The sequence below is a fragment of the Hesperophylax consimilis genome, chromosome 1 (genome assembly GCF_061612785.1).
Source record: "Hesperophylax consimilis isolate HC1 chromosome 1, BYU_Hcon_1.0, whole genome shotgun sequence".
NCBI classification, from domain to species: domain Eukaryota; kingdom Metazoa; phylum Arthropoda; class Insecta; order Trichoptera; family Limnephilidae; genus Hesperophylax; species Hesperophylax consimilis.
Window position 1 is genome coordinate 21,067,693 of NC_142836.1, and position 27,827 is coordinate 21,095,519.

General features: G+C 32.4%; 1 protein-coding gene across 5 annotated transcripts in view; it reads left to right on the forward strand.

The window, feature by feature from the left end:
* The window catches only part of dnc (phosphodiesterase dunce), a 622,938-nt gene that overhangs the window by 357,214 nt on the left and 237,897 nt on the right, over positions 1–27,827 (forward strand). For 2 of the 5 annotated variants that reach the window (XM_089651420.1, XM_089651429.1), the window contains exon 1: positions 5,423–5,869. The exons of the other annotated variants lie outside the window; for them this stretch is intronic. The gene's annotated coding sequence lies outside the window, so the exon portion shown is untranslated. Of the gene's footprint in view, positions 1–5,422; positions 5,870–27,827 lie in introns of those variants that run through there. 5 annotated transcript variants of the gene reach the window in all.

The following is a 27,827-nucleotide window of genomic DNA, read 5'->3' on the forward strand; positions in this document are numbered from 1 at the left end:
ACTCCTTGGTTCCCTGAAGGTCCCACGATGGAAGAGAGCCTCATCTCTCCTCTCCACTCCCTTGTGCAGCTTTACAATTATAGTAAATAATAACAAAATACCTGTGAACTTAACATAATATTGAAAATATAAGCCTACAAAATTATTACCTAAATAAATACTACAGTTATTCAAACTAAAATTTCAGCTGGGCAGTATGTTTAAAGTTGGCAACAATAACATTCTTCTGACAAAATTTTATATATCAGGGTAACAGTTTCGGCTTATCAACCACGATCAAAGGATAACCATACTGATCGATGTATTATTTCCTTATATCGTACAGGGTGTCCAGGGGTAAAGTGCACACACTTTGGAAGGTGATTGTACATATTATTTATACGTAAAAAATAAACTTTTTCAAAATTTCAACGTTTTAAGGTACTTTTCAGTTTTCAGTTGACTTGCTTGTATTGAGAAAATAATATTCTCAATAAAAGCAAGAAGAAGAGAACACACACACACGGAGAACACACGGAGAAGACTCACTGATATAAAATATTGCTAATTTATTATAAATATCTTCCAATTATTCGTAATCCTGTTAAAACAGTACTGCAGGCCCTTAACGAAAGAATTGATTAGTTTAATTTTAAAAAAATGTTAGAAAGAAAGTATTTACTCGACGACACAACACGTGTTCATAAAAATCATCACATTTTCGCAGTTTCGTCATTATATATTAACAGGGCAAACGCAGGTGCATTAGGAAATTACTTGCTGTCCCGTTTTTAACAGGATTTTAATAAATCAGCAATACTTATTTTTCTCCGTGCAGAATTTCGAATAAATTGATTTGTCTTTTTTTACTTCGACCATCGTGTAGAAGAATAACCTGCCGAAGTTTGTTCACTTTTACCCCGGACACCCTGTATACTCCAAAACATTCGTACAATTTTTTTCACTAAAATATATACTTCTTTTTGGCTGAATAAAGTAATTAGAGTTTATTTATATTTAAAAGCCTTGGCACGGCGTACCACAGTAATAATATTGATTGCTTAAAATTCTGTTCTGTAAAATTACATCGTAATACCACATTCAATGAGTTTTAGAAAAAAATTATCCAAATTTTAAAATTATATTTCCTAGCGAAAAAAGCTGTGTACGTGAATTCGATCATCCTTTCGATCCCATATTCTCAGGAATTTCACTTATTTTTCAAGCATTCTCTATCTTCCGAATAAGCCATTCTGTATGTCTGCCAAAGAATTCAAACTACACGTGGATTTTTATTTATTATTATTTTTCTTTATTCTATTATTATTTATAAAAACAGTTTATTTTTAAACAAGTTGTGCTATGGTATTATTACTACGCGTGACAGCTGTTTTGAATGCCTTCAGAGGGCGAAACAGCTGTCACGCATAATAATAATTACACAGCAGAACTTGTTTAAAAATAAACTGTTTTTATAAATCTAATAATAATATTTGAATATATAAAAAATAAAAATTAATATGGAGTTCTACAAATTAAACTTGATAACAATAAATAGCTACGTTAAATAGACTTAAGACTATACTAACTAGGTTAAATAGACTTAAATTATATTTTTTAGTTACTATGGGTAGGTGAGGATATTTGCGGTTATCTTTAGTCCGATCAATTTGTTTATTTAGCAACGGACTATGTCCAATTACAATATAAAACATATTATACGAAGCTTATAAGAGGAAAAAAAGATTGAATAAATTTGCAATTATAACCAAAATAGGGCACAGAAACAATAAAGGTAAAGTCAAGTATATACGGGAACAGGGTGTTTATGGAGTTGACGCCTTCTGCACGTCAATACAAACTACTTCGATTATTTGCATAATGACAAAACATAAAAACAAAAATTATTATGAGGAAGCTACAAGCCAAAAATTTGTCTATTTTTGGTATACCTTATATAGTAGGTAATAGGAATTAAAATCGCTTGACAAACGGAGTCTACAAGCATACGATTTCAAGCACAAAACCGGTTTTTATTTATTTTGTAAATAATTTTATAAGAAAGCAAAAAGGTTAATCACCAAAAAGGCATAAGATTATCAAATCATCTTAGCTATAATACTGTATTTTTTTAAAGTTTTTTCCTTTATTCGTTCATAAATATCTATTGAAAAAATATTTTTTTAGTATTTTAGTAGTTTACATTTATATTAATTATTAAGTAATTTAATTTATTTGTATTCTACTGAAGCGAAACGATAGGAAAACCTTCAATTTATCTAAATTATATATTTTGGTATTCATAATGTACACCAATTTGTTATAAAGATTAATCAAAATAGTCATTTGGCATTAAGCTTCGCCTTAAGACTTATACCAAAAAATTCAAGGCCCTGACTTGAGTTGAACAGTCAGGCCATTCTGGACATTGTTGAATAGTATCCATAAGTCGCGGAGAATTGATTGACGAAAGGCAATTCATTATCTACGAGTCTTGGGGAAAGGATATTGAAATGGATGAGTAGCAACAAAGTAGGAAATAATTTTCAAAATGCAGATGACATCAAAGTTTTTCTTACGTTTTACGATGATATGCAAATTCGATATGATTAGTAAGAACATTGCGATAATTGCTTTATTATGATTATATAATTTTGTATTATCGTTCACGCAATTAGATTTGCATCAAACAACCCACACTTAGGATTGTGTGTATGTGCACATGCGTATACTTCTTCCAATAATGCCCTTGCGACACGTCACTGCGGAACAGCCTTTTGTCTTGCTTATGCATCCCTACTTGTTTTTTTTATCGATAAATGACAACAGGTGTATCGTAAAGTTTTTATAGTTATTCTGAAAGTATTGCATTTAGTTCTATTTATTCCATTTGTCGGATTTTTCTTTTCTGAAGTCAAATAAATAGTATGAAATTTGCATTATGCATATACTAATTTTTCAACTAAATTCTTGTTAAGATACCTATGACTAAGATGCATTTCAAAAGTTTTTACTAAATTATATACTTTTTTGTTTGAGCATGGAGGAAAGAAGGGAGATCGCATTAGGGCAACTGGGCACAACACATCAAACTAACTTAACTGGGCACAATTGGGCGTGGCTTACTACTCCGCATGAGGAGACTGTTTCTTCACAAATTATGAAGTGCGTTCGTTAGTGTAAACGATGAAATTCAGTGTGAAATTTTGTAAAAACCATGCAGGAAGAAAGTTTAAAACTAAAGTTGGCATTATTTTTCACGTGGAAGTATTTTTCCTTTGTTTTTTTTTTAAATAATAAATTGCTCGTTTACACCACGTATTTCTGATGTGGTAGCCGACTCACAATCGCTTAGCATTCGTTTGATATACTGTGTTGATTTTATTTCATTACATCCACTTGGCTAAAATATTCACCGAGCTTAACAGAAATCCAGAAATCAATTCCGATACTTCACCTCATACTCCTCTAGCTGATACTAAATATCGTACCACAATTGTTCAAGAATTCATTTAAAAATAATAAGCTCTGCAAAAAAGTTTTATTATAATTGTGCATTAAAAGGGTTATTTAAAAAAAATAAATTAAAACTTGTATTTTTTACAATAAACACAAAAATTATTACGTGATGCACTCTGAAAGATTACTGTGTAAATGCGTTTCCTCAACACAAAGAGGCATAATTTATACGTGGTTTCAACAATTACCTGTTGATGATACCAATCATTTAGATTTACTTTCCGAGTCAAACGGAAATGATTCCAATGTCGAAAACGATAAATTAATGAAAATTTATCTTATTTTTGTTAATATCAATATGTACCTTTAATTGATTATTTGTTTTCGCTTATGTCTAGGAAGTGTAAGAATTTTAAATGAAACAAAATTGTAGGAGTTTTAGGATATTGTGTGGATTCATAAAAAAAATGTTATTTCCTTTGGGCAGATTTTAAAATCTTTAATTGCCGAGATAAATTAAATTTTGGAATTTTTATGTTGTATTGGGATCTCATTGATAAATTAGTTTCAATTTTCTCTGCAGATTTAGATAATTGAGGTTTTTGTGTGGACATCTTCTACTTTTGATACTTCGAATATTGTAAAGAGTGTTTCGGCTGGGAATGTGGAGGTTTTTGTGTAGATATCTTCTACATTTGGTACTTTGATTATTGTAAAGAGTATTTTGGTCGGAAATGTGGAGGTTTTTGTGTAGATATCTTCTACTTTTTGTACTTTGAATGTTGTAAAGAGTGTTTTGGTTGGAAATGTGGAGGTTTTTGTGCAGATATCGTCTACTTTTGATACTTTGAATGTTGTAATTTTTTTTTTAGTCAGCACTTCGGCAAATCCTACAAATCATAAAGAGTAGATAATATAGTTTTGGTGATTTATCTGTAGTACTGTTTTAGTTTATATTTCATTTTATGTTTCTGTTACTTGTTTTAATGATATTGTTTCGTATTTTGTTTATCAGTTTTACATTACTACTTGTTGTATGACATAAATTCTGTTCTTGTAATCTATATAAAAACCCAGCTGGGCTTAAAAACGAGTAAACGAAAATGTTGAATTTACTAAGTACTTACTCATATTTAGGTACCTAAATATTATTGTTCGACTTGTATTATGTTTGTCGAAGCCCTACGGGTGTTCAATAAACAAGATGAAATGAAATAAAAAAGACGATGAGTGTAAAACAGTATGAATATTTATAAGGTGAAACTTTGATGTTCACTTTTAATTAAAGTGTTTGTATGCTTCGCCGAAAAGACCCTTTTAATATCAGTATATTCTACCTGTCATTATTTACATAAAAAAGAATTTTTATTTTAATCGTAAACGTCATTTATATACCCTACTGGTGGAATATTATCAAAAAAACGCTAATTGATAAAAATAATCAATTATTTCTTGTAATGGGTAAATTGAAGCTTGCCATTATTATATTTATTTGTATCCAAAATAATGATTACTGTGTTAGGGGCAAGCTCAATGTTATTGCGTAGTCTATTTGTTCAAAGTCTTAAAAACGGTCTGCTTTATCACAAATAAAATACAACTTTAACTGCTTTGAAAAGAATTGTTTTACTATCTCATCAGCATCAATAATTGACAATAGACTTAAACAAGATAATCACGTAGACAGAGGGTCGGTCAGCGACAGTCATCACATCACGCAGGTGAGAGTAAACGTGCTCGCCGCTAGGTCGGAAGGTGTAGAGGCAGAGCAGTCCGGATCAGGTTCGCTGTTGCCGTTCACCTGTGCACTGTGCACTGTGCACCGGTACTATACTGTATATCGTACTGTACTGTGTAGTGGTGTACTGGTGGAGACAGGTTCCCACGTTGGCCGCACGGCGCTGCAGGCGCACGCAACAACTGGTATCTGGTATGACAGCCCGGCCGGTCGCGTACGGTCTCATGCCGTAGTCGGTAAATGCCGTCTAACCGGCTCGCACGTACAACCAGCTACAAAATCGATATCTCTAACATTGTTCCAAAAAGACTACATAACCTCCAAAAAGAACCGCGCTACTTAAATAAGCGTAGCTTTAATCCGTGTCGCTCAAGATGGACGGTTTCCCGCCGAGTTCACGCACCGCAAGTGTTATTTGACATTCGTGCAAATATTCTCCCGTGAATAATATTCGTAAATAATCCACTCATAAATGTCAGTGAGTGATCTTGATTGTGGGCAATGCGAGAGCCGTGAACAGTGCGTGGCTTAACGTGAATTCGTATGGGGTGCGAGACGGGGGGTGGGAAAGCGCCGAGCGGCCCCCGCGTGTCTACGCCGGCGGCCAATCAGGTGGCGAGCACTTTTCCAAAATGGCCGCCACAACATGGCGGACGCAATTAAGGGTTTTCAGCGCGCGAAACATTCGCAAGGGTTTGTGTGAGATCGTTTTCTTTTCAACCCCTAGTCGAGACTAGGGGATATTTATCATAAGCCTATTAACACGTGACTTCGAGGAGACGACAAACAAACATGCCCTACAAACACGCTTTCTTATTGACAAAATTATTACCAAAATCAATTGTGTGTACCTGCAGTGTTTACAAATCAATTTTTACCATTTCAAACTTGCAAAAAATATTTGTTGGGTTTCAGTTTCGATTGAAATTGTTCAAAGTGTGTAAAACCGAGTTCCACTCGCTTCATTGACTGAATAAGCAACAATATTTTCACTCTCAACATTGTTTTAAAAGTAAATGTATTGTTTTAATGTTTATTATGGTTTTGCCAACATAACAACACCTCTTAACATATTCTAGCGAGAGTATGACATTAAAACTAAAAGCTTTTAAATATAGTTTTGTAACTACGATAAATTTTATGATATAGCATTGGCTTCAATTAATAGCGTTCTATTGTCGTGTTGAAGTGATGTGGGTTTCTTTTTTATCTTAACGCTAATTCAAACGCTGGAACTACGTAAAACAATAATTTTATATGGAAATATCATGCGGGGACACAGCAGAAGTTGCTTTGAATATTAATTATTGATCTAATTAAGTCAATAATACTGTTAGAATTGTGCAATATATACTGGTAAATTATTACTTACCGATATGGTTGACTGGCGTATTTCTTATAATCATATATATTATATAAAAAATCAACCTGCGTATGTTTGCGTTCGCAATACTCGTAGTCGACCGAAATCGCTGAAAATTTCAAAGTTTGTTGTTTTTAGTGCCAGGAATGCCCTAGGAATGCTTTACGCACTATCTCTGCAACGGAATAAGATACGGAGTCGATTTCAAGTCTATGGAATATAGTTTCTTAACAGTAACAATGTGGTATACAGTAGCGAGTGGTGGAAAAAGTCGGAGACGCCTATGAAAGACATTAACTTCTATAACTTTCTCGCAAAACAAACTCGTTTTTAATGAACCAACATTTATCTTGTTATAAACTGAATCTCCTTTCAATTGGGCCTTTAAGTCAAGGTTTTTTACTTGAGATAAAAAGTTTCTTCGGTAAATCGAGCAATCGATATAACTCATCACTTTGTGAATTACGTTTTCAGTTTTTACTATAATGATTGGGTACTATATTTATACATACTTTCTTGATACTAAGGTGATCGAATAAGTATGTATTTTAGTTTGTTGAAAATATTTAATTGCCGATGTTGGGTTGCGATTATGATGAACTATTATTTTTAATGTACGCGGAAAGACTAAATTCAAAGTAATGGATATTATTTTAGGAATGGTTTCATTTTCAGAGCTTTAATGGATATTATTTTAGGAATGGTTTAATTTTCAGAGTTTTAATGATATTAATTACTACTAATTAGTGATACCGTATCCGTCCATTGCAAGGAATCTGATTAGGAAGGCAATCCAATAAACCGTGATGGTTCAATTATGTGATTATAAATTTTATAACCGGATTTTTTGAACGGAGTTATTCACTTGAAAAAAGACCCACAAGTCTTACGAAACAGTCGGTTGAGTGGGACGAATCTATATTTGTACATAAATTATGCATATTCTCGATTTAATGAGCACGCTTTTTCAAAACCATATGCGAGATTTACATTTGCAAATAACTCATTATTGATTATGTAAAATCTAACGATTGTGACACGATTAACGAAATATATACGAGAAGTGGTTCAAATGGATTAGTGTCTTCTAAAAAACTTGCCTTCTCAAGTTTCTGCTTTTATGAATAATTAAGAAATATTCGAGCGTATCGTCAACGATTGCATTGTTGTAGAGTATTATTCTGCCCTTGAAACGTGTTACACTTATTGTTGGTCTTGCTTGCCAAAAATCTAATACAATCTCTCGCTTCAACTATCCAATCGATAATTTATTTACTGTTGTGTTGCATAATTACAAATATCGATTCCATTCATTTGATAAATTGTTTTTTTGCGGTCTTCGCGTCAGTGTCGGCACTTAAAAGAAGTAATGTAGTAGCAATCAATCAATTAGTAAATACTATAATATATATAAATTATTCAGAAACGCCAATCTATTCAATTTAGATTTTTTTCTTCTCTGTAAGCTAGGATTATGCTTCAGAGTAATTTAATAATTTTTTTAGTTGACGCTATCGGGCATATACAGTAGCTTTGAAGCTTTGTAGGTCATTCAAAAATTACCGAAAAAATTTCTGATGCTGCTTAAGAACAATAACACATTAAAAACACCAGCCGAACCACGAATTATGGGAAAGGATTTGCTGTTGCTTCGTTCCTTTCCTATAATACAAATACGTGAGTAATGTGGTTCCTATCATATTTTATCTCGTAAAAGACAAATACAAACACATATTTTAGATTAAAAAAAATGTAATTAGAAGATGTGTATATATGACAACATTTGACTAAGTTTTTATATTATGTATATATATACTCGTATATATAAATATATCTTAATAATGTGATGTCAACGATAGTTAATATAGCAAAAAATATTTAAATTTGTAATTATTCTAAACAATAAAAAATAATTTCAAAAAATCTCAAATAGTGGTATGTTATCAAATGGGTTAATCTCGATGTAAAATACTCAGTTTTTCTTGCCGAGCCAACAGTATTTTTCTCTCTCGTCAGATATTATAATATCATATTGTCTCTGTCCGCTGCATGCAAAGTATAAATTAAAGAAAATTGTTCCTTGTGGTGATGACAAATCATCCGTTGTCTTAATAATTACGTGTGACTTCACTACACATTTCCGCGACAGTAATGATCGGCGGATCGGCGGATCGGCGGATCGGCGGTGCGTTCGACGCTCCGCTCGACGCTCGACTCTCGTTAGTGCCGCGCAAAGCATGCCATGCGCCGCACTGTGCTATACGCTGATTAGGCTATTAGCAATTAGTACGCTAGGTTATACGATGGGTTATACGCCGTGCTGTACGCTATGCTGTACGCTATGCTGTATACATTCTATAAGCTACGCTGTGCTGTCGCTGTGCATTCGAGACGAAGGACACTATGCCGTCTCTAATTGCTATTTCGACTTCACTCCGATTGTACGTATCTCTGTTTCACGTGCCAAGAGCAAATCCAAGACCGTGGTTAATTGGGATTTTGCGCAGCGCTTGTTTACCGAACACCACCAACGTGAGTGAGCTATACTAAATTCGATCGATAATATTTTATACAATCTAAAAATATTCATGAACGTCTTTACGGATGTTTTTTTCGTAACGAAACTCGTACGCAAACATCATGTGAAAATCATTTGGATTTGTCTTATTTTTTTTGCCGCGGACACGTGACTTAAAAAAACCATTTTTACGATGAATTGTAAATAATTAGTGACTAAAAATTAAAAGATTTCTTTGATAATGCTTTAGTTTTTTTTCTTTAGATGCTTAGTAAAATTTGGCAAGATAACACAAAATATTATTTTGCTACGTTATTAAAATAAATATGAGTATTGTTTCTAATAGTTGGGGGAAAATTTTTAATTTCAAAGAGTAGATAGGCTACCTTCAAAGTACCTGTGTATTTCTGTATTGCGTTGAAGAGTTTCAGGTTATATCAAGTTAGATAATAAGATTTGTCAAAGTTACATAAAGTAATCTTAACACTTTGACACCAAGGAAGAAAACAGATCAGTCGTTTCCATTTTATCGGAGAAAACATGGTTTTATTTTAGATAGAAGATATCCTTAGAATAAAAGAAGAATGAAGTTTTAACACTTAACTGTTATAAATGTTTTTTAACAACGTACACGGTATACTTGGGTCTAATTGGACCCGTATGGTATAGTTGAATTATGTATTGAATCATTGAATTTGGTAATTTTTACTACTTTTTTATTTGTATTTTCATTAATTGTAATATTATATATTACACCAAGTGATAAAATAATCAAATAATAAAGTTATCCACATATTGAAATACAGGTATTCAAGAGGACAAACTTATTAATTTGGACTCATTAAGTTATTATTATTATTTTAAACTCAAAATTACTTCTCCTCTAAACTAAAATTAAGACATCTCGATTCATAAAATCAATGATTATTTCTTAGAAAGAGACAAAATTACAATCATCCTTCGTCATTTTTTATACTTAATATAAAAAAGCATTCTTTGAATGTGAGTCCAAACATTAAAAAATAGAAAGTTACAAGCAATATTTTAGCATGTTGCAAGCATACTACAGTGAAATGTTCTTAATATTTCACATTTCATGCAGACAATGTTGGTTTTGGTAAAAATTTACGCTTAAAGTTACATGGGTCGAATCTGACCCGAGAGAGGACGTAACTCCCAAAATAAATGTTGCACTGAACGCGCGGACACCTACATTGGCCTATTTTGAACTATGTTTACCAGTTAAGTGTTAAGAAGATTCCATGATAGATCTGAAAGAGTTTAAGACAAGGTAAAGTTTTCCGGTACCCAATGTTTCTAATAACTTCCGCAAGTTGCCATAAGACGCATGTAAACACACCCTAACATATCTGACCCATCTAAAGTTCTAAAGGTCATATTATTATGTCTTACTTCTGTGGTCCTTATTTTTTTCATAGATTTTTTCCCCTGAAATTGGGAAGTTTCGTAATTCTGGTAATATGGACATGCGCTGTAGAGAAAAATAAAAGGGATGGTGAAAATCTATGTTTTTCGGCTATAGATAATGCAAAACCACGATAAGGTAAAACCACGATAAATACTTATCAAATTGACATCGTTGTAGATAATAATCCCTTTTAAACCGATTTTCTTTCAAACGACATTCAGTTGCACTTGGTGCGCAATAATTTTTTGTACTTTCAAATACTCAATAAAAAATAAAACCTAAAGTCGTTTGAAAATGAATTATTTTTTCAATAAAAGTAGATAAAATTGAAATTTGTTTATTAAAAACTATCTTGTCTAAATATCCACAGCATTCCGCTGGCATTTCTCAAATGTGGAATTCATCAAAACAAGATTTGCCTCTTTGATATGAAGCACGTGAGATTTTGGATCACCTCTTGAGAAATATTTAAATTCTTTAACACAAACCAAGCGAGGTGTATGATGATCTCTTGAGAAATATTTAAATCCTTTTACTCAAACCAAGTGAGATGGTGGATGATCTCTTGAGAAATATTTAAATTCTTTGACACAAAGCACGCGAGATGTTGGATGATCTCTTGAGAAATATTTAAATTCTTTGACACAAAGCACGCGAGATGTTGGATGATCTCTTGACAAATATTTAAATTCTTTGACACAAAGCACGCGAGATGTTGGATGATCTTTTAATAAATATTTTAATTCTTTGACACAAAGCACACGAGATGTTGAACGATCTCTTGAAAAATATTTAAATTCATTGTTTCAAATACTAAGCCTTTAGTAGGGGGGTATGGTGGCTGGTTATTTCAAATGTTCCCGACTTTTGAGATTACCCCACTAAAAAAACACTGATTATTACTTCTGCGCTGCGGGAGGGCCATAGGATTTTACCGCTTTACTATAATAGTTTGTTAGGGAACATATTCCTAACCAGTGGTATAATCACATCAGGTGTTTGGCAGATTGCCCCATTTTGCTGCATCTAAGTTTTGTTGTCGTAAATCCAATTCAATTGTCAGCGTAGGGTTGATCAGTGTATCTTCAAAGTAGTCGAATCCTAGCACATCTTTGTGTCAGGATCTTCTTCACTCCTCTTGCTCCATGTTCATCTTTTTTTTCTTACTTTGGATTGAACCGATCCCCTCTGACTTCTTGATCAAAGATTTAATGCATTTTTAACACTGATAAAGATGTAATTATTGTAAGCAGAAATGAGTACGAATCAGGCTCCGAATAATCCCAAAGGAATTATGTTATGTTTGAAAAACTGTTTTACACAGAAAACGCGTTGTTGCTCCGTAAAGCGTTCGAAAGCGAAACAATTTCCAAGAACCTAACTTTTGGATGATGTTAACCGCGCACCTCTCCCCAGACCAGTTTCCCCAAATTTCCAGTCAAGTTCAAAAAAGTCCAGTTTCTTATGTCAAAAGTACAAAACTTATGGCGCATCCTTTTGTTAATATTATGTTCCTCACCGATTAAATGAAAATTTCCCTACCGACGAAATGAAACTAGACTATTCAAAGCCCGCACATGATAAAAAAATACGTAGACCACACACCACACAATATGTTGGTCGTCAATGATGTAATGCTATTTAATAATTTTCAATATTGTCATGCATAATATTTTTGAATAGTTTGTAACTATGAGTTAATAATAGTTAATAATAATTAATATATATAATAATAATAATAATAATAATAGATAACTTAGAAAGATTAATTAGAACTACGCTAACAAAGTTTAATTGCCATCATCCAAATTCAGCTATAGAACGAGTTAATTTACCTAGAAATTTAGGAGGTAGAGGTATAGTCAAAATAACTTCTTTGAAACATAATCAGGTAGAAATGCTAAGAACTTTTTTCCATAGGAAAGCTCATAGCTCAGAAATGCACAAAATAATTTGCAAGGCAGATAGAAATATTACACCTTTAAATTTATACGATGAGAATGCCAACATTTTTATAAATCCCAACCAGGAATTATTAGATTCCTGGTCAAATAAAATTTTACACGCAAAACACTTCAATTATCTCAACCAAACGTATGTTGACAAAATTAAGTCAAACAAATGGTTGAGTATTGGAGAGTTGAGCGCAGAAATAGAAGGATTTATGCTTGCAATTCAGGATAGAGTCATTAATACTAAAAATTATAGAAAGCATATAATCAAAGATACAAATCAAATTGATGATTTGTGTAGAAAATGTTTGGCTTTTCCGGAAACTATAGAACATATTATATCGGGATGTTCTATATTAGCACCGTCCGAGTATACATTTAGGCACAATCAAGTTTTAAAAATAATTCACCAAAATTTGGTAATTAAACATAACTTGATTGACTGCCGTAATGTAGTACCATATTATGAATACGAACCAAATTCATTTTTAGAAAACAAATTTTATAAAATATATTATGATAAAACTATACTAACAGACCGAGCGATTAGTCATAATAGACCCGATATAGTTTTACATGACAAAATTAAAAAAATAACTTATATCATTGATGTTGCTATTCCAAATTCCTGTAATATTCAAAAATCTGTTAGTGAAAAAATAAGAAAATACACAGATTTAGGAAATGAAATAAAAAGAATTTGGCATTCTCAGACTATAAAAATATTACCATTCGTTATTTCGGCTACTGGCATTATACCTAGCTCTCTAATTAAAAATTTAGGCGTATTAGATCTATCAAAAAATTTATATATAAAGATGCAAAAGTCGGTCATTTTGAATACATGTAGGATAACAAAAGATTTTTTAAATATTTATGTTGAGGGATCAGTAGGATTTATAGGCCCTGTTAGAAGTTCTACCGAGCCGAACCCTCTGATATGAAAATATCTGGAGACGGTGAATTTTTTTTTTCCCATTTGATATCTGGTGATTTGACGTGTTGTTGTTCTTGTATTGTTTTGTATTTATTTTTACTTATATAATGCACTTACATAGTGTTGATTGACTAGCTGATCATTTGTGGAAAAGTGAGTGGAAGGGTTAAGTTTTTCCTTTGGGGAAGACTTAACCCGGACAACTAAATCGGATGTTTAAAAAAAAAAAAAATTAATATTATTAACTAACTGAATAGTTTGTAACTATGAGTTAATAATAGTTAATAATAATAATAATAATAATAATAATTAAAATAGTAATACCGGGCATTTCAATTAAAAGAGGAATTTTTCAAGGAGACTCATTGAGTCCTCTTTGGTTTTGTTTAGCATTGAATCCTCTATCTAAAATGTTAATTAAAAGCAAGTTTGGAATAAAAGTTAAGGGTAATACAAGGGAGAGTAGTACAATTTCGCATTTATTATATATGGATGACATAAAATTATTTTCGAATTCTGAACAAAATTTAGAGAAAATGATCGAGGTAGTTAAAAACTTTTCAGATGATATCAAAATGACTTTTGGTTTAGATAAATGTAGAACGATCCATATAGAGAAAGGCAAAATTGTAGATGGGGACGAGAGTATATTTAGAAATTTCCAAATTACTAGTATGAAAAGGGATGAGGTTTATAAGTATTTAGGATACCCACAATCAAATAGATTAGACCATAGTAGTATTAAAAATGATATTAGGATTAAATTTCACAATAGGATCAGGAAAATTTTAAAATGCAATCTATCTGCTAAAAATTTAGTAAAAGCAATAAATACTTGGGCAATACCTCTATTAACGTACTCATTTGGCATAATTAAATGGTCTGATACAGATTTAGATAACTTAGAAAGATTAATTAGAACTACGCTAACAAAGTTTAATTGCCATCATCCAAATTCAGCTATAGAACGAGTTAATTTACCTAGAAATTTAGGAGGTAGAGGTATAGTCAAAATAACTTCTTTGAAACATAATCAGGTAGAAATGCTAAGAACTTTTTTCCATAGGAAAGCTCATAGCTCAGAAATGCACAAAATAATTTGCAAGGCAGATAGAAATATTACACCTTTAAATTTATACGATGAGAATGCCAACATTTTTATAAATCCCAACCAGGAATTATTAGATTCCTGGTCAAATAAAATTTTACACGCAAAACACTTCAATTATCTCAACCAAACGTATGTTGACAAAATTTCGTCAAACAAATGGTTGAGTATTGGAGAGTTGAGCGCAGAAATAGAAGGATTTATGCTTGCCATTCAGGATAGAGTCATTAATACTAAAAATTATAGAAAGCATATAATCAAAGATACAAATCAAATTGATGATTTGTGTAGGAAATGTTTGGCTTTTCCGGAAACTATAGAACATATTATATCTGGATGTTCTATATTAGCACCGTCCGAGTATACATTTAGGCACAATCAAGTTTTAAAAATAATTCACCAAAATTTGGTAATTAAACATAACTTGATTGACTGCCGTAATATAGTACCATACTATGAATACGAACCAAATTCATTTTTAGAAAACGAATTTTATAAAATATATTATGATAAAACTATACTAACAGACCGAGCGATTAGTCATAATAGACCCGATATAGTTTTACATGACAAAATTAAAAAAATAACTTATATCATTGATGTCGCTATTCCAAATTCCTGTAACATTCAAAAATCTGTTAATGAAAAAATTAGAAAATACACAGATTTAGGAAACGAAATAAAAAGAATTTGGCATTCTCAGACTATAAAAATATTACCATTCGTTATTTCGGCTACTGGCATTATACCTAGCTCTCTCATTAAAAATTTAGGCGTATTAGATCTATCAAAAAATTTATATATAAAGATGCAAAAGTCGGTCATTTTGAATACATGTAGGATAACGAAAGATTTTTTAAATATTTATGTTGAGGGATCAGTAGGATTTATAGGCCCTGTTAGAAGTACTACCGAGCCGAACCCTCTGATATGAAAATATCTGGAGACGGTGAATTTTTTTTTCCCATTTGATCTCTGGTGAGTTGACGTGTTGTTGTTCTTGTATTGTTTTGTATTTATTTTGCTTATATAATGCACTTACATAATGTTGATTGACTAGATGATCATTTGTGGAAAAGTGAGTGGAAGGGTTAAGTTTTTCCTTTGGGGAAGATTTAACCCGGACAACTAAATCGAAATTTTAAAAAAAAAATATAATTATTGCTTAGCAACGCTAGTTTAGGCATATACTTTGCATTTGCTCTCTGATTATTTTTTGTAATATCAGATAGAAAAGAATTAGCTTTGATCCCAAAAAATATAAATATTTAAAGAAGAGTATATCAGATAACGCATTAAATAAACTGCCAGTAAGCCATAGGATATTTAGGTAAATAAATAGGATTTAAAAAAAAAATTATTTGAGGACCCCAGTAACCAAGGTAAACAACAATATTTGACATTCATTTGAAAAAAATAAAAATATATTTTTATGTTGATAACGTTTTTCTGGAATATAATATATCATAGATTCGTAATGTTGAAAGGTAGTTGAATTAGAAATTATAGATTTGTTATGTCGAAAGGTAGTTTGATTAGAATATTTAATTTGGTCACATTGAAAATTATTTATTGATTTGGTTACTGGAATGTAGTAGTAAAGATACAATCATCTCCAAGTTGTTTTGCAAAATGACAACAATGTCATTTGCAACCAACGTAGATGAACAGGGGATTATTATGTCATCTGTACAGATGGACATGGATAGTCTAAGACCCCAAAAAACAAAAGCAGGTATTCCTAGACAGCGTATGAAATGGACGAACGATGTCAATATGTTCATTGTTCGTTCATATTTTTATGTAACCAAAGTAGAAACAGATATGTTGTTATATAGGAAAAAATTACATTTACTTTTCTCACAAAATTATCCGATTGCCCAGGTAAGCGAACAAAGATTAGCAGACCAAAAGCGAGCTATTTTCAAAAATAATTTAATTTCTGTAGTCACATTAGAACAGATTAAAAGAGAAGTAGCAGATGGATTGCAAAGGGGAAATAATTTAGAACAAATTAACACAAGTAACAATGTCATATCAGATGCATTGAATGTGGATAGTTTGGATAATATTCTGGTCGAAATGTCCAATGATATTACAGTAGATTCAAATAACTTAGCCGTTATTTATAATCTTAGGGAAATCAACATTGCAAATTTAAACTTTGTTGATGAAAATGTAGTAGAATTAGCTAACTTACTTCATAATAATATAAACAGATATATAGATGTAGAGCCAACAGTTAGACCAAAATTACCGAAATTGCATACGTCAAAGAAATTATCTAAATTAATTTTTGAATTAAATAACATAATTTTACCAAAAATCATATTTGACGAAATTAGTTTTTTAGATCTTCATACAATAGTATACGCTAGTGCGATTACTGTTTGTAATAAGTTAGGAATTAAATTATCATCCTCTGACGATAGATCATATAGTTATAGTAAACCAGAATGGCAGATCAGATTAGAAAATGATGTAGTATTTTTAAGAAGTAACATAGCTAGAGTAATAGAATATAAAAATGGAAATAGAAGTAGGAAAATTTTGAGACATGTAGATGAAATTGGTAGAAAATTTGGTTATAACATTGATAGTCATAATAATGAAAATATAATCAATGATTTATTGGATTTATTAAAACAAAAATTAGGCGTAAAAGCTAGTAGATTAAAAAGATATAATTATACGTATAATAAAAAAAATAATAATAGATTATTTCAGAAAAATGAAAAAATATTTTATTCCAAACTTGACGGTAAACAAAATATTATTTCGAATAATAATATTCCGTTACCATCTGAATCAGATATGCGCGATTTTTGGACTAAAATTTGGAGTAAAGATATAAAACATAACGAGTCAACTCCATGGATAGAAAATGAAGAACTCAATTTTTCAGGTATTGAACAAATGAGTTTTTCTAATATATCGGTTGAATTGTTAACCAAAATTATTAAAAATACTCATAATTGGAAAGCCACGGGTTGCGATTGGATACATAATTTTTGGTACAAACGTCTGACTACTTTACATCCTCTTTTGGCAAAAAATCTTTCAAAATTTGTCAGTCAACCTCAAAATTTTCCAAATTTTCTAACTAAGGGTATTACTTATATGTTACCCAAAAGCGAAAATATTAATAATCCTTCTCAGTACAGACCCATTACATGTTTACCGACAATATACAAAATTTTAACCTCTTGTTTAACAGATTTAATATATACTCATTTAGATGAAAAAAATATTTTATCTGAACAACAAAAAGGTTGTCGCAGAAAACATATGGGATGTAAAGAACAATTAGTTATCGATTCTGTAATTCTAAAACAGATTCAAACTCGAAAACGTAATTTACATACTTGCTATATAGACTACCAAAAGGCTTTCGATAGTGTCCCGCACTCGTGGCTGATCAAAGTATTAAAAATATATAAAATTAACCCCATTATTATTAGCTTTTTGGAAAATATTATGTCCTTTTGGAATACCAATTTACTTATCAATTTAAAAGGTAAGAAAATAGTAATACCGGGCATTTCAATTAAAAGAGGGATTTTTCAAGGAGACTCATTGAGTCCTCTTTGGTTTTGCTTAGCATTGAATCCTCTATCTAAAATGTTAATTAAAAGCAAGTTTGGAATAAAAGTTAAGGGTAATACAAGGGAGAGTAGTACAATTTCGCATTTATTATTTATGGATGATATAAAATTATTTTCAAATTCTGAACAAAATTTAGAGAAAATGATCGAGGTAGTTAAAAACTTTTCAGATGATATCAAAATGACATTTGGTTTAGATAAATGTAGAACGATCCATATAGAGAAAGGCAAAATTGTAGATGGGGACGAGAGTATATTTAGAAATTTCCAAATTACTAGTATGAAAAGGGATGAGGTTTATAAGTATTTAGGATACCCACAATCAAATAGATTAGACCATAGTAGTATTAAAAATGATATTAGGATTAAATTTCAAACTAGGATAAGGAAAATTTTAAAATGCAATCTATCTGCTAAAAATTTAGTAAAAGCAATAAATACTTGGGCAAAACCTCTATTAACGTACTCATTTGGCATAATTAAATGGTCTAATACAGATTTAGATAACTTAGAAAGATTAATTAGAACTACGCTAACAAAGTTTAATTGCCATCATCCAAATTCAGCTATAGAACGAGTTAATTTACCTAGAAATTTAGGAGGTAGAGGTATAGTCAAAATAACTTCTTTGAAACATAATCAGGTAGAAATGCTAAGAACTTTTTTCCATAGGAAAGCTCATAGCTCAGAAATGCACGAAATAATTTGCAAGGCAGATAGAAATATTACACCTTTAAATTTATACGATGAGAATGCCAACATTTTTATAAATCCCAATCAGGAATTATTAGATTCCTGGTCAAATAAAATTTTACACGCAAAACACTTCAATTATCTCAACCAAACGTATGTTGACAAAATTAAGTCAAACAAATGGTTGAGTATTGGAGAGTTGAGCGCAGAAATAGAAGGATTTATGCTTGCAATTCAGGATAGAGTCATTAATACTAAAAATTATAGAAAGCATATAATCAAAGATACAAATCAAATTGATGATTTGTGTAGAAAATGTTTGGCTTTTCCGGAAACTATAGAACATATTATATCGGGATGTTCTATATTAGCACCGTCCGAGTATACATTTAGGCACAATCAAGTTTTAAAAATAATTCACCAAAATTTGGTAATTAAACATAACTTGATTGACTGCCGTAATGTAGTACCATATTATGAATACGAACCAAATTCATTTTTAGAAAACGAATTTTATAAAATATATTATGATAAAACTATACTAACAGACCGAGCGATTAGTCATAATAGACCCGATATAGTTTTACATGACAAAATTAAAAAAATAACTTATATCATTGATGTTGCTATTCCAAATTCCTGTAATATTCAAAAATCTGTTAGTGAAAAAATAAGAAAATACACAGATTTAGGAAATGAAATAAAAAGAATTTGGCATTCTCAGACTATAAAAATATTACCATTCGTTATTTCGGCTACTGGCATTATACCTAGCTCTCTAATTAAAAATTTAGGCGTATTAGATCTATCAAAAAATTTATATATAAAGATGCAAAAGTCGGTCATTTTGAATACATGTAGGATAACAAAAGATTTTTTAAATATTTATGTTGAGGGATCAGTAGGATTTATAGGCCCTGTTAGAAGTTCTACCGAGCCGAACCCTCTGATATGAAAATATCTGGAGACGGTGAATTTTTTTTCCCATTTGATATCTGGTGATTTGACGTGTTGTTGTTCTTGTATTGTTTTGTATTTATTTTACTTATATAATGCACTTACATAGTGTTGATTGACTAGCTGATCATTTGTGGAAAAGTGAGTGGAAGGGTTAAGTTTTTCCTTTGGGGAAGACTTAACCCGGACAACTAAATCGGAAGTAAAAAGAATATTATTAACTAATAGTTACAAACTATTCAAAAATATTATGCATGACAATATTGAAAATTATTAAATAGCATTACATCATTGACGACCAACATATTGTGTGGTGTGTGGTCTACGTATTTTTTTATCATGTGCGGGCTTTGAATAGTCTAGTTTCATTTCGTCGGTAGGGAAATTTTCATTTAATCGGTGAGGAACATAATATTAACAAAAGGATGCGCCATAAGTTTTGTACTTTTGACATATTGCACGTCTGCGAAACTCAATGGACACGAGTGGAACAACCGTTCACAGTTTATGATGGTGTAATGAGAACGGGTCGTTTCTTCGACTATTTTTTTTATGTTAATTAGCTTACGTGTGAAACGAGCTATCGGCACGGCGTCTGTTTTTCCTCCTTCTTATAATCCGGGCCCCTTCAAGACCCACATTAATAAATCTCTTCCTACAGTCAATACCTTAGCCCGCCTAACTACCCCATATTAAAAAAAATATATATTTGTATTTTCTCCCAACCTTCAGGATCCAGTGAGGCTATGGCATCCCCAATTGGAGTATGTTGTGGGGCTGAAGGTAGTCGGGAGGGGAATGAGATGGGGAAGTACCTAGCTATTCAAATCTGGTCCCCAAACAAGGCCAATGCCATTTCGAGCAACGTTTCAATTCTGAGCGGTGGTCTTACACCAGGGCGATATATTATTTTAAATGATTAATGAGTTATTTGTGAAATAACACAAATTAATCAAATAAAATTTTCTTGCGCACGTCGGGATTTGAACCCGCTACTTCCAGCATGCCAGTTAAGAGCCTTACCCCTCTACCTCGGAGGCCTTCTAAACGATCTAATACCTATTTACATGTATACAAAAATATATAAATAAAACCTACACGTAACACACAAAACCAATATAAACACACATCACTCACAAACACACAAGATTTATTTACATTGTATTATTTTTTTAACTTTAAATGTTATATTATGTATTTCATATTTTTAATTTTTAATTTATTATTTTCTTTTTAAATTTGTTATTTTCTCTTTAAATGTAATATGTAGATTAGATTTTCATATTATAAAATGAAGGCCTCAGCACGGGCAAGCCACCCAGTGAGGCCTACATTACTGGAAAACATAAATTGTAAAAAATAATGTACCAAATAAAATAAATAAATACATATGATATTAGCCTATATATATATACATAATATAATAAACACTTAAATACAATTGTTTTATATTATACCACCGGTAAATAAATGAAAATTTAAAGTATAAAACGATAATGTATTACCTACTGTCGATATTTGCGTAAAAAAAACTTTTTACGTTATTAATATTCCTCTTGCATAATAATATATTGAAACCTTTTTCATTGTACGAATACTCTTTTGTATATTGTCATCTCATTACTTCTAGACAAAGGAATGTTTAGTATTCATGTGCAAGTTATTATTCGAAAAGTTTTTTACATACCAATGAAAATAGAAAACAAAGTGATTTTCATCGAGAATGATTGCGGAACACATTTTAATTGTTAGAATTCGTTATTTTTCTTATTTAAAAGATTTCACAGAATTCTTCAGTTTTTTTAAGTATTATAATAAATGACAGATCAAAAGGGTTCCATGATAACTCAACACACTGACAATTCAACACACCTTTAAAAAGTGATATAAAGTCATTAGAAACGATTAAAAAAATAAATTAAACCTAACCTATCCTAACCTACTTAACCCAGTTAATAATGTTTTTGTTTCATCACTTTCCATGACTTTATATTACTTTTTAAAGATATGATTTTGATGATTTATCCGGTCACCGTGAAAAGGTATGACATGGTATTTTTGCGTTAAATTATTGAAAACACAAGACATTCGTTAGGTTTTTTTTTTATTAGGGTGCTTGATGGCCTCTATCGTCGAGGGGTAAGGCTCTCGACTAGTAAGCTGTAGGTCACGGGTTCAGGTCTCGGCGTGCGCAAGTAAATTTTAATTGATTAATTTGTGTTATTTAACATATTACTCATTTAAAATAAAATAAAGTATATTTTCGGCACGTTCCAGAGTGGAAGATACTCCTAGTATTGTCTTGGTGTGAGACCATCAATCAGAATTGAAACTTTGCTTGAAATGGCTTTGGCCGTGTTTGGTGACCAGACCTGAATAGCCAGGTACTTCCCCACCTTCCTCTTTCCAATCTCCTATCCCTCCCAACTACCTTCAGCCTCGCAACATACCCTAATTGGGAATGCTCACTGGTTCCAGGTGGGCTCTTGTGCAGTTACACATAATTTTTTTTATTTAGTTTTTTAAATCATTATTTTGAATTTCCATCATTCTCTTGTTTGAAACGTCGCCACTTACAATTAGGTAAGTACGTTGTAATGTATTATTGTGATGAAATATGAGGACTTTATCGTAGGTAATAGATACCGTTACAATATTGTATTGACTATTCATTTTCATATTCAGATATTTTAAAGAGATATTGAATATCGTTTGATCATCTTTAATTTCCGATAATACATTTTGAATGCTTTGAAACTGGTACAGGATATAAAATGTAAGTACCTACGCGGGTTGAAATCATCTCTCCACTCTTTATTCGGTGATGTATATAACATCCTTAGCAATCTTTGGCAATATATACATGTAGGTACTAAATTTAATATGTCGAAACACGTCGAATCCTGAAATCCGTGAAAGGCGGCTCATGTTGAGGAGAATCAAATAAATCTAGAAGACAGTTCTTTTCAATCAGATTTTTCATGTATTCTTCTGCCATTGAAATTTCCGATATTGATCTGGCCACATGATATAATATTATTTATTGAATAAAGTAATTTAATTATTAAGTAAAATTTAATGTGCGAATATGTGCAGACCTTAAGAATTGAAATGTTAAGAATAATGTTACATTAGCGCCTGATAACGTAACTTATAGTTATAAGTTGTTACATTAGCATTCCAGCCAAGTAATATGCTATATATGAGTGAGTACACAAGCTGAGCTTGTACTCCAATCTTCAGGGTGTGGATTTATATATAGTCAATTTCCCAAATGAAACAAGTCTCTTGATATGAGTTTTTATTGTACAGGTAATACAGGTAATACAGGTTATCAAACAGATCTACAAAAGGTACATAGCTCTTTAAGGCCTGACTTGTTTCTAGCAATCTATTGACTCTAAGGGCTCTGATTGACAAAGGTATAATATTAGCTCACGTGTACTTTACGGTGGATGCGGTGAGACGGTCAGCAGGTGCCATAGGCAGGGGCCTAGGACGGAAGCCGAAGGACTGCCACCGGGGCACGCCACGCTGGACGACAAAGGACGCCAGAGCGGCGGCTGGAGGCGCGGAGACGATGGAGCAGGGCGGGGGCACTGGTTGGAGGGCCAAGGGGCTCCCCACAAACAGGCTGGAGCGGCAGACGCCCAGGACTGAGGCAGGGGTCTATGAGTTCACTGTTCTCAGCCTGGCGTGGACGGTAGGAAGGGCGGCCGGCATCAACAGGCGAGGAAGAGCTGGAGCACGGGTCGGTTCGCCAAGGGGTTCTTCACGACCCGGCTGTGGTGAGCAGAGGTGTCTGGGCCGTAGACAGCATGTGGCCCGGACGGAGGAGACATGACCCAATTATATAATGTTACGTGCTGGTGGGCCTCAGGCAGAGGGAGACATGACACAGCTCTACAATGTAATGGTGCTGGTGATTCGGGGGATCCCTTTGAAGTGGAGAACTGGTACTCGAGAGGCGACACGCAAGGTGAAACAATTCCGCCGGTCCATTTTTACGGCGTCACAGATTTGAGCGGCAAAAGTTAACTCGGAACCAACACAGCATGTTGCAATCCGCGCGCTTCCCAGGGAACTGAGGCGTGGGTAGCTGGCCGCGAGTACTTGACCTGCTTTAGTCGCTCGCGGGGGGGGCTTGTCCCACTCTTTGGCGCGTGCCCCATGCCCTTATAAGGACACGTTTTGCATCTTAGCCATATGATTGGTTGTAGGTACTTATAGGCCTACGTGACCAATATCAGGTCGGAGACATCGCGGATGTACGTGTATGTATTGGTGTTCACCCGATTGTAGACATGCCGAGATGCGTATATACTAGTGTGTTTACACGCTCTGGGTGTATGATCGAATTCCGGCAACGCGTGAGCATATACTTAACTTTGCAGTTAGCTCTTGCAAGCTTTGTGCAAACATAACACTACCCTCCTTGTCGATGAAACAAGATCCCAGGCAACGTGGCTGAAGCAGGGCAACGTCCTCTTGTTTGCCGTACGAGAGGTACAAAGCTACCTCATTTCACAAAGATTTAAACACTCCCTAACGAGCCAAAACAAAAATTTAACTACCTGAGAGCCAAGTTGAACAATCCTAACAAGTACACTGAACAAGGGTTGCCAAACCTCTTTCAAAAATAATTGCAGAAATGATCTCCAAGGCGCGATACAAAACACGCTATGATTTACATACACAACTTTTTTCCAAACAAAAGAAAACACATGGCCTTCTTCCCAAACAGAAAAGAATACATACGATTTTTCCAAACAGAAAAGACTACACATCACCTTCTTTCCAAACAAAAAGAATACACCTGGCTTCCTTTTTTTTTTCTTAAAAAAAAGACAATACCAAAACAACCAATGTAGCATACAATGTGGTATTACCGAATGGATGTACACAATTTACCACCAGGCCTACACTTTCCATCAAACCACAAAAGAAGAACAATTAACAATGTTCACAATTGTACAATGTTATACAAAATGATATTCTGGTTAGAGAATATTATACGCTTATGCGATTGACCAAAATCAACCCATATTTCGCGTTTTTTACAATGAAATTCTTAAACTAGACATGTTTTTTTTATACACAAAATTCCTGTTATGGAATGTGTACGCTGATTATATCATGCGATTGATCGAAATCAACCCATATTTGCGTCTTTAACAATGAAATTCTTGACACTATACAACACAAGTATCAATACACATGTTATGTTATTTCTTATTATCCATTGATAATTTTGAAAAACGGAAAACAACAAAAATTCTACTCAAGATTTTAACAATATATTCTCATTTAGTCATGGTTTGTCTGGTTGCTAATAATTCTTAGGCATATAGACCAATCCTCTCGTATCGCATATTGATTATACAGGTCAACGCTACCAAGACCTACCATGTAATTAATTATAAGGCTAATATTATCCTATGACATTTAACGATTTATTTCCTATAAACCGTACAGCGCTGTACCAGGTGTTAACAAGAAACACCAGCACGTCGTAACGAAAACGTTCGACAAAATTTTCAGAACACTCATAAAGTGTTCTCACCAAATGACCAGACAAAACCCAAAATGACCTTAAGTGCAATTATTAACCCAATTCATTGGTTAAGATTCAATAATGTCCCAAAATGACATAAATATGCAACCACCATTTGTCCTTAATGACCAACAATTTTAGATTTCCAAATCTAAGACATAATTACGTTATCTTTACAAAAACTATTTCTTCTTACCGGGTATATATTATAATTCATCTTCCTATGAGAACATACACACCGCACTTGACATGGCGTAACACATATTACAATTACACAATTTTATTTCGTCTCAACTTTATGAAGGACTTTACACGCTGGTTTTTTTTTATTGATACCGAGGCAATCAAATACGTGTTTACAACAAAAAAAAATTTACACCATAATTGACATGGCATAACATATAATACAATTACACAATTTTATTTCGTCTCAACTTTATGAAGGACTTTACACGCTATTTCTTTTTATTGATACCGAGGCAATCAAATACGTGTTTACAAAAAAAAATTCACACCATAATTGACATGGTGTAGCATATAATACAAAAACACAATTTTATTTTGTCTCAACTTTATGAAGGACTTTACACGCTGGTTTTTTACCATATTGATACCGAGGCAATCAATTACGTGTTTACAAGAAATTACAATACACAACCCATAACTAATTAATAATTAGTTAGGGAACAATTACACAATTTTAATTTACAAACATATTACATACCACTCAACAACTACTGTGTGTGATAATTCAATTTCTGTTATATAAGACTTATTCGAGTCTTTTTAATTTAAAAATCGAGAACTACATAATCCGATTTCTAGAGATTGACTTCCTTAAAAATAACGACACGTATTCACTGCGCAAGAAGGAGAAAAGAAAAAAAATTCCAGAAAAAAAAACAAATAATTGGTATGTAACCAATTAAATACAAAAACATTTGACATAATTTTCTATATAAGAGAATGTCTGAACAAAAACCACATACGGGGTTTCTCATTTGAACTATACAATTTATAACACAAGATATTTGAGTTATATTTACAAAATGGGTTCCTAATCTACCACTGATAACTTTAAGTGATGAAGAACGAAATCATCACTTCAAAAGTACAGGACATTTCTTACGCCGTTTCCTGTCAACGAAAAGAAGATTATATATACAAATATAACCTTAATTTGTACTAAAAATTGGTATATATTCTTAGTACAATAATTCCACGAAATATAAATTAAGTTTATTTTTCGGTCCCGGGCAGGATATTGAATGCTTAAGGCGGTTTTTTCCTTACTATAATAAAAAAATTCCACTAAAACTTAAGGTTCTTGAATTTAACCCTCAATCAATGTAACGTGTCGTGTTTCGTAACGAAATATATACAAAAATGTATATTTTTAAATATAATTTTATATAACTTATGTAGTTATCTCATAACTACAACTTATATCTTCTATATCACATAAAAGTGTCTGAGTTTTGATTTATTGTTATTATTACTTTAAAACGAGTTATAGTTATGGAAGAGATAGGTGAAAAGAGAGAGAGAAAAAAAAAAATTATATTGTATTTCTATAAGATGTCTGCTAGCTAGTCAGAATCTCACAGAAACATAATAGAATAAACAGAGTGGCTACTATGCCAGCCAATAATAGATGTACTCAAAGATTCATGACGTCTTTGAGTTATAAACATTGGATGACACATAGCACCTTGTTTATTTAAATAATATTATTAGAAATGCACGAAATATGTATTATAGTTTACATAATATATCGCATTAAACTGGGTGCGAGAATGAAATATACGTATCAACATGAAAGCGGCGACCTTTGACGAATTCATATTTATTATTATTATGCGTAAATATTGTCTGTTGCGACGCGGGAATGGATCCTTTGTCGGTATTTTAATAGTCGTGAATTATTAAGATATATCAAGTTACTGCTCGTAGCGTGTTTTATTTTTGACCAAACATTTATTTTCTGTGTAATATTTTTCTGTTGCGAGTTTTTATTCTGTTCAATGATTTTATTTTCTGTAATATAACAACAAATTCAGCCCGATTAGTGACACGTATTAAGTGACATTGTTACCTAGTTTTATTATGTCTTTAATGTGAAACCTTCCTACAGTTTTTCCGTTTAAATCTTCTAGCTGGTACACCGTGCTAGAGATTTTTTGTTTCACCCGATTTTCTACAAAACGAGGCGCTAGTTTATTTGAGAAGTACGTCCCAGCTTTCGATTGTGCAAAGTTACGTCTCCATACGATGTCACCAATTCCGTAAGAAGCCAACTTGTGTCTTGTATTGTACCGAGCGGCACTCTGTTTATATGCTTCCGCCATAGAATCACTCACTTTGTCATAAATAGCTATTAGTTCTTGTAATTTTTCCGCGTATTCTGCTACTGTATCTGGTTGTTCGTCATTTCGACTACCAGACGAGATACGCCAATGTGAAGTTCCGTGTACTGTCTTCTCGAACCCGTGCATAAGAAAAAATGGGGTGAAACCAGTCGTAAGATTGACAGTA